Raw genomic sequence first — 9212 nt, forward strand, 5'->3', positions numbered from 1 at the left:
AAATCCAGTGTGGCTTGACGGCATTGCTCTATTTGATTTGTATTAGTTCACAAAGCAACCAACAGGACAAACCTGCTAGGACGACAAAGAGCTCATGCTACACATTTTTTCTCTCCTTTGTCAGAGAAGTCTCCTAGCCCGAGTTGATCCTACAGACTTCAGGTGGAAGAACATTTCTGTCAGTGAGGGCTCTGGCACATTCCATCTCTTTTCCTTAGAAGGGGCTCAGGGTCCTGCATGGGCAGTTCAGAGGAGAGGCTGGAGCTCTGGCAAAAATCCAAAAATACTGACCCTTTCTCTCTGACTCTTGAGTTAAAGCAGAGCTAATTTTTTTTTTCTTTGTTATTTTCTTTTCACCTTTAGAGTGACACCATGTGGACCAGTTTCCATTGTGATGGACCTCACGAACCCCTTATATAGATGGAGACACAGGGCTCTGGTTATTGCTGTTGTTAACGTATCCATTTAGAACCATAGAGCATTGGTCTAGAGATTGTCTAAGAAATCATTTGGTCTCCTAGTTTGCAAACAGAGTCCCACAGAGCCATAGGGTTCCTCAGAAGCACTCTGGGGTCACCCTAATTCTTTATCTTTTCATATGCCTGTGTTTATTTAAACAAATGGTTCTGGGCCTCTCAGTTAATGATTGCGCTCACATTTAAGATGCTTAACTTGAGGTTCAGAGAAATAAATGGATTTGTGTGAAGTCACATAGAGTCGCTGTGGCTGGCTTGACTTGAGCCTCCTATCTGGGGTTTCAGACTACCTGGAGGGTGGTCATCAAACACCCCACGGCGTCTTCCGAAGAACGGGTCTTCCAGGGACGGCCAGTTGTGAAATACCAGAACGTGGCTCCCATTAGATGTGGCTCCATCCCCAGTTGTTAGCGTACCTCATCCTTGGGAAGACATTTTTTTCCCCTTGATTTTGGCTAGATTTTTAGTGACCAGTGCCTTCTGGCATTTTTCATATCTAGTCAAACAGTCTTCTTTGAGAATTTGTTACACTTCAGAGAGAAGGACCCCTTTCTTAAAGTCATGGATACATTTACATTCTGAGAATGTATGAAGCTATTAAAATGTTTGAATCATTAAAAATGGAATTTCTCCCCCAAATATCTGGCTTTTACCTAGGGCGGATGTGAACAACGTGAAAGCAACACAGTAGGTGGCTCCCTTGAGCAGAAAGATGGAAAGGGACTTTGATTCTGCAGCTTCCCTAAATTCAGGATAACTAACACCTGTGGCCTCAGGAACAGGACCTCTCCTGCTGTCTCCAGAGGCTACTCAACCCTGGGGAAAGGGTACAAGGCATTACATCCCCTCCAGTCTTTTTATTTATTAGAGAGAGAGAGATAGCAGAACCTGGGGTAGAGGGAGAAGCAGACACCCTGCTCAGCAGGGAGCCCGATGTGGAACTCCATCCCATGACTTGGGCTGAAGGCAGACGCTGAACCTACTGAGCCACCCAGGTGCCCCGAGGGTTTTCAATATAAATATTTCCCACAAAGTTTTAAAGAAATCAACTTAATTATAAAGCAGGCAGTTATTAAAAGTATTTTCAATTTTTTAATCTGAAGAAGCATATTCGAACTTTGTATCTTAGATCAAGTGTATGTGGAGGGCTGGCTGGAGAGAAGGAAGTGCTGTTTCCTGAACTTCTTCGTAGGCCCCCCAGGTCTCTGGTTCCCCATTTTCTTCCCTTCCAGATGACAATCCATTTTGGTATTTGTAACTAACTGAAAACATTCTTTCTGTGAACTTAAGCTGGCAAAAATGTCAACAGTGAAAGTATTTTCATCTGATAAAAATGAAATAAAATTCTGAATAACATTTTAGCCTTTCTTAGTCTGTGAAAAGACTTTATCACGAACCTCTTCAGCGACTTATCACTATGTAAAATTGAGTCGAAATCGAATTGTGTTCCTTATGAAAACATCCAGTGGTTCTTGAAATGGTTCCATATTCTTGTTAACTTACTCAGATTGATTAGTGGCTGGCAATGGGCCTGTGATTATGCATTTTTGTGTGAATAAAGCTAATTAAATTATTTTTAGAAAGTGCCAATGTATTGATTTAGGAATTTGATTACAAGATACTTGAAAGAAATTAGTACAGAAGGGTTCCTTAAAAAGAAATAAAAATGGAAAATATAAGGTCTTAGAAAATATTGTGCAGCTAACAAAATATTTATCGTTGTTATATTTTCTCAAATACTTGTCATATATAGTTTCTGCATTAACAATGCCTAACATACATTAATAATATGATGCATGCAACATATTATACACTATCTAATTTTCCCAGTATCCCTATGAGGTAGGTAAAATTAGCACAATTTTACACATGAGAGAACTGAGATTCACAGGTGTGGGTCTCCTTACACACCATGAGGAAGTGTGTAAGAGGCAGAAACCCAAGTAGACCCCAGACCTACTTAAACCACCCTCCTGTATCGCTTCCCTCCTACAGATTGGGTCTAGTGTACCAGCAATCAAACTTACTGGCTTATCTTTTAAATCACTTTTAAGTGCAAGAAAAATTGTTTTGTGATCTGTCATTTGCATCCCCGTATCTTGGGGTTTCCCCTTAAGAAAAAGGCAGAGTTTCCAGGTAGGGTGTTAGCAAGAAACCTGTACTTGACTCACCTTATTCCATTTTTCTATCAAAGCAGCCACGATGATTCAGATTCCAAGTTACAGCAACCAGAAAAGAAGGTTATCAGTCAATTATTTGCTAATGTCTGGAAAGAACAGCCCATTAGGGAATACTCAGGAGGCAAAATAAATCCTCCAGTTCCATTAGTCAAGGATGAACAAACAGAAAGATAACATGAAGTCAATAAAAAAAATAGTCTGGTCGTTCATAAATCTATGAACGTGTGAAAAAAAGCATATGTAGAAGAGAAGAAAACACCCAGACCCTGTTCTCTTTGTGTTCTCCATAAATCGGAGAAAGAGCGAGCATGTGTCGCCAGAGTGGAGAGATGAGATCAAGAGGCGTCTGGAATGACCGCAGACATGAGAAAGAATCTGACAGAGACAGAGAAGAATTCTGGGAAACTACAAAAGCAAAGGAAGAATTTAAAACATGCCTTGAGAGTTATGAGCAGAATAGGTAATACAGAGCATCAAGTCAGTGATAGAGACAATTTTGGTGTAGGGATATCTGTGAAAAGATTTTCACAGATATATAAAAGGCTTTTCACAGGGATGTATTATAGACAAATATATGTGTTCATAAATGCTGAAAAAAAAATGAGAGACAGGGGGCGCCTGGGTGGCTCAGTGGGTTAAAGCCTCTGCCTTCAGCTCGGGTCATGATCTCAGGGTCCTGGGATCGAGTCCACAGTTGGGCTCTCTACTCAGTGGGGAGCCTGCTTCCTCCTCTCTCTCTCTCTCTCTCTCTCTCTCTCTCTCTCTGCCTGCCTCTCTGCCTACCTGTAACCTCTGTCTGTCAAATAAACAAATACAGTCTTAAAAAAAAAAAAACGAGAGACAGAACAGAAAACCAATTTTAGACAAGCAATGTTCAGAAGAAAGAGACCAAAACAAAAGAAGGAATAAGGAAAGATACATGGAAGAAAACTTTTCTGAGCTAAAATCGTCAACATTATCATCAGTACCAGCGTCATCATCATTGCCACAATCATGTGAGTTGTGATCCAAGAGGCTTACCATCTTCTGGGATCCATTATTGATAAGTAGCACGTTCTTGCAACGGTTTTTTTTTTTTTTAAAGAATTAAAAATACATATATATATATATATAGGCTAACAAAGAAAAAAAATGTGCTTCCCTCAGACTATTCTTCCTAATATTTTATAAAAACTTCATAAGAAAGTTTTAAACAGGTAGAGTTTTGATGAAAAATGTGAATCCAAGAGTTCTTACAGTTACAGTAAAGGTTATCGTCTAACGTATTCATGCTTAAAGACCAAAGAAAGACATTTTTAATCATGGAAGGATTTCAAAGAAAAATAGCATTCATGTGGATTTTAGCAAAATGTGCCTAAAGACATATGACAGCTGCTTGAAAGACGAGTCAAATGCTGTCACCCATGAACGGACAAATTCAGCCATTAAAGAACTAAAGGGTAAACCAATAACATGGAGCAAAAATGTTAATTTTAAATAATTGTTACAATTATGATAACAAAATTCAATGCAAAAGTAAAATGATAGAAAACATTTTAATGTAAAAAGTCAACCAAAATAAAATTCTGATCTCACAAATTTCAGTTATAAAGATTGGAAAATGAAGATAATTAATAGTATCCTAACTTCTTTTATTACAGAGAGAATTAGTGCAGGGTGTTTACTTTTATAATTAAAAGATTATGGTTTCAAATACGTTTTGGAAAAATCTGAAGTAGATGTAAAGACATATTAAGTAGTCATATGCAAAGACATATTGAGTAGATGTAAAGACATATTAATTAGGATTGTATTCAGTTGCAAGCATGCAATAGCCCACAAATAGTATATCCAACAATAGGGATTTATTTTTCTCTTATAACAAAAATTCCAGAGGTAGTTGGGTGTTCTATATCTTGGGAGATATATCTACAGGTCTTGGTCCTGCCCTCCTGCTCACAAGGTAATTGCTGTGGCTCCAGCCAGTTGACTGCATCAGGTAGGAAGAAAGAAGAAGTGGAGAATCAGACACTAGCAGAATTGTGCTTCATTTTACCGGCCAGATTTTTATTGAGTGGTTCTGTCAACTGTTACTGAACAGAGTGAGCATTAAGTGAATATTCGCTGAACAACCTCATGATTAACATGAAGTAGCTAAAACATGCTAAGCATGTATTTTAATAAGTTAAAAACTGCAAAATTGAGTTCAAGTATAAAAGATATATCTATAATAAAGGACACAGAAGTGAATAGATATAAACTTGTAGGAAAGGAAATTTACCACGTCTCTCTCATATTTTGAAAGATTAGGGAACCAGAAATCAAGGATGAAGATAGATAATATTATTTAGCAGGATTAAATAATAAATATTATTTAACAAAAGTTAATTAATACATATCTATTGAAAGTAGAATATACATGTAGAATGTTCACCAAACAAATACAGGATTTTTAAGGACACAAAGAAAACTTCAAAATACAGATACTGCATAATTACGTCTTCTGACAACTCTGGTGTTTCATCAGACTTTAATTAACTAAAACAAACAAATACATTTAACCATGTGATAATTTCTTTAAAATTTCTGAAATAACTACCGACCTAAAGGGAAAATAAAATTATCACTACAGATCATTAATGAATACTCAGAGAGTGATTTAGAAAATTATCATATAGGGACACCGGAGTGGCTCGGTCAATTAAGTGTCTGTCTTTGGCTCAACAGGGTCCTGGGATCAAGTCCCGAATCACACTCCTTGCCCAGGTGGGAGCCTGCTTCTCCCTCTGCCTCTCTCTGACCACTGCTTGTGCGCTCTCTCACTCACTCTCTCTCTCTCTCTTTCTCTGAAAAATAAATTAAATCTTTAAAAAAAGAAGAAAATTATCATATGAAGCAAGTATTATAGTCAAAATCAGTAATTTATATACTTTCATGATTAAAGAGGAGTGAATGACAGTTACGTTTCAAAGATTTTAAAAAATTATTTTAGAGAAAGAGAGAGAGCGCAAGCAAGGGAGTAGCAGAGGGGCAGGGAGAAAGAATCTCAAGCAGATGCCATGTGAGCACAGAGTCCTGAGGACTGACTGCAAGACCCCAGAGATCAAGGATCAGGGCACAAAATGAAACTAAGAGTCCATACCCAACAAAGTAAGCCGCATAGGCATCCCCAGTTTCAAAAGCAACAACACAAATTTAAGCAAAATAGGGGAAATAAATAATAAGAATAAAATAAGATATTAAATAAAGATTAGAAAATAGAAACAGAATAATTAGTGTTGATTAAAAAGTTCAAGGGGCAGCTTCTTTGCGCAGTGGCAGTATCGTAGCCAATGAGGTTTATCCGAGGCGCGATTATTGCTAATTGAAAAATATGTATAAAATAGATCAAGGATACTCAGGGAAGAGTGAGAGAGTACTCAAAAATGAAATTGAGAGGAAACAGGCTATAAAATGGACATGGTAGAAAAGAAAATTATTAGAGATTCATTTGCATAATTCTAAGGCAATAAGTTTGAAAATCTGAATAACGTGGACTGAAAATATAATTGACTCGATGTGATGAAAAAAATAAATAGAAGACTAAAAGGGAAAATTAGCTTTGGAAAAAAATAAATAAGGTATAGAGGCTTATTTCCACAAAGACTCTAGTCTTATTGGTAATTTTTCCCCAAATTGTCCAGCATTGATAATTCTGATGCTATATAACTTTTCAGATAACAGAAAGCCAAGGACAGCTATGCAAACCATTTATTTATTTATTTTTACTAAGTTTTTCGTTTAATTCCAGTATAGTTAACATTGAGTGCTCTCTTAATTTCAGGGCATCATTTAGTGATTCAACACTTATGTTCCTCCAACGCCATGCAGATTGTTTATTATGCCAGGTTAACCTTGGGATCAATATCTGAATGAGGTAAAAACAAATAGCATAGCTACAGAACTGATATTTTCAATGTGTTTCTTGGCTACCTACATAAAATTTATTGGGAATACATGTAAAAATTTCAAATTCCTGGGCCCCACTCCTTCCCACTGGAACAGAATCTTTGGTTGGAGACCAGGAATATGGTTTTAAATTCTAACTGTCAAATTAATATAGAAAAGTATATAAAAGAAAACACACTTCGAAACACTTAGAAAATTCTTGCTCATATGACATTTTAATAGAAGGAACATGGAAGATTGGAACAGTGTAGAGAGGACATGGTGAAAAACATCCCCCTCTTGTTCTACCATCTTATCCAAGTCCTGTCCCCAAAGATTACCTTTTTGTATAAACAACAAAATAGATGCACATACCGGTTTATATCTTTGCCTATCCATCTTCAATATATCTACAAAAGGGGCCAGAATATACTTGTTCTTCTTCAATTTGCTTTCCTTCATTTAATTATTTATACTGGAAATTTTCCCTATCGGTACACAGAAATCTATTTCTTTTTTTTAAATTAAAAAAAAAATTTTTTATAAATATATAATGTATTTTTATCCCCAGGGGTACAGGTCTGTGAACCACCAGGTTTACACACTTTACAGCACTCACCATAGCATATACCCTCCCCAATGTCCGTAGACCCACCCCCCTCTCCCAATACCCCTCCCCCCAGCAACCCTCAGTTTGTTTTGTGAGATTAAGAGTCTCTTATGGTTTTCTCCCTCCTGATCCCATCTTGTTTCATTTATTCTTTTCCTACCCCCGAAATCCCCCATGTTGCATCTCCACTTCCTCATATCAAGGAGATCATATGATAGTTGTCTTTCTCCAATTGACTTATTTCGCTAAGCATAATACCCTCTAGTTCCATCCACGTCGTTGCAAATGGCAAGATTTCATGTCTTTTGATGGCTGCATAGTATTCCATTGTATATACATATACCACATCTTTTTTATCCATTCATCTGTTGATGGACATGTAGGTTCTTTCCATAGTTTGGCTATTGTGGACATTGCTGCTATAAACATTCGGGTGCACATGCCCCTTCGGATCACTATGCTTGTATCTTTAGGGTAAATACCCAGTAGTGCAATTGTTGGGTCATAGGGTAGCTCTATTTTGAACTTTTTGAGGAATATCCATGCTGTTTTCCAGAGTGGTTGGACCAGCTTGCATTCCCACCAACAGTGTAGGAGGGTTCCCCTCAGAAATCTGTTTCTTTCTAATGGCAACATACTATTCCATCAAAGGGATATGTTTTAAAATTAATACAGATTGATAAATATATTGGCTGTTTTGGTTTTCTTTTGCACTTTCTACATGTGTTTTGTGAACACATCCAAATGGTAAATTCTTAGCAGCAAAATTGCTGGATCTAAAGTACATGGATTTTTAATTTGAGAGCTATTGCCAAACTCTTCTCTAGAAACAAAAAAGAACAAATGCATGGTTTCCCATATCCTTGCTGGGACTGGTGTCATCAAATGTTTGGAATTTTGCTATATTAATAGACTTAAAATTATATCTATTTTAGTTTTGTGTTGTATTTCTTGATCAAAAAGTTTGGGAACTGTTTCAAATTGTATTGTCCACTTACAGTTGTTGCCTCCTGCCCCCCCCAAAACTACCTGTTTGTAACTATTCGCTTTACTGTTGGATTTCTTCTCCTTTTTGTAATTGCTTGCTAGAGTACTTTGTAAAATATGAAATTAATCTTCAGTTTTCTGTTTCTAACAAATGTCTATTTGTTGGCTAGGGGACATTTTTTTCTATTAGAGAATTAAAACTATTCAAAAATCAAATTTATCTTTCTTTTCTGTCATGGCTTCTGGGTTGTGTGATCTTTGTTTTTAAATTGTTCCCTGGGTGACGATTCTGCTGCCTCACTTCTGAGAACCTTTACCAGTAGACGGATCTCAGTTATAAAAATGTATGTGAAAATCCATATTTCTGTAAAGAATTGGTGCAACTCACCCACTACAGTGAAACAGTCTATCCCGAAATTCAAGAATGGTTTACTAGTAGTAAAATCGATTAGAAGGTTACTTCATAGCAGTATTTCAAAAGAGACAGAGTAATTTCAGCAGATATAAAAATATACAATGTAACCTATTTCTTATAGAAGAAAAGGAAACTCTTAGAAAGCTAAGGATATAATATTTCTGTAAATGATTAAGAATAAGTGTCTTGAAGAATCAGCCAACATGATGTTTAATGGTGAAGCACTAGGGACAATTCCAATTAAAACTGGAAACCTGACCAGAGTTCTGCCCCTGCCATCAGTATTTCACATTGGCATGAACATAATGTCCAGAACAACGTGGTAGAAAATGGAAAGAGGGTGTAGGAATATTCAATGAGAGAACAAAATTATCATTATTTGCAGATGACATAAGTAAATATAGGGAAAATTCAAGGAAATCCAATTGAAAATTTCTTAGAATTAATGTAATTTCAGAAAGGAAATGTTTTAGTCCCTTCAGGCTGTTATAACAAAATACCACAGACTGAGGCTTAAACAACACACATTTATTTCTCATAGCTCTGGAGACTGTGAAGTCTGAGATTAAGGTATTGGCAGATTCAGCATCTGGTAGGAGCCCACTATCTGGTTCATAAACAGCTGTCTTCTCCCTATG

General features: G+C 36.7%; 1 pseudogene; it reads left to right on the plus strand.

The window, feature by feature from the left end:
* The first annotated feature begins 5938 nt into the window (after positions 1 to 5938).
* LOC122918965 lies at positions 5939 to 6024 on the plus strand (annotated as a pseudogene).
* Positions 6025 to 9212: the final 3188 nt, after the last annotated feature.

Source organism: Neovison vison, chromosome 10, assembly GCF_020171115.1.
Source record: "Neovison vison isolate M4711 chromosome 10, ASM_NN_V1, whole genome shotgun sequence".
Classification (NCBI taxonomy): Eukaryota; Metazoa; Chordata; class Mammalia; order Carnivora; family Mustelidae; genus Neogale; species Neogale vison.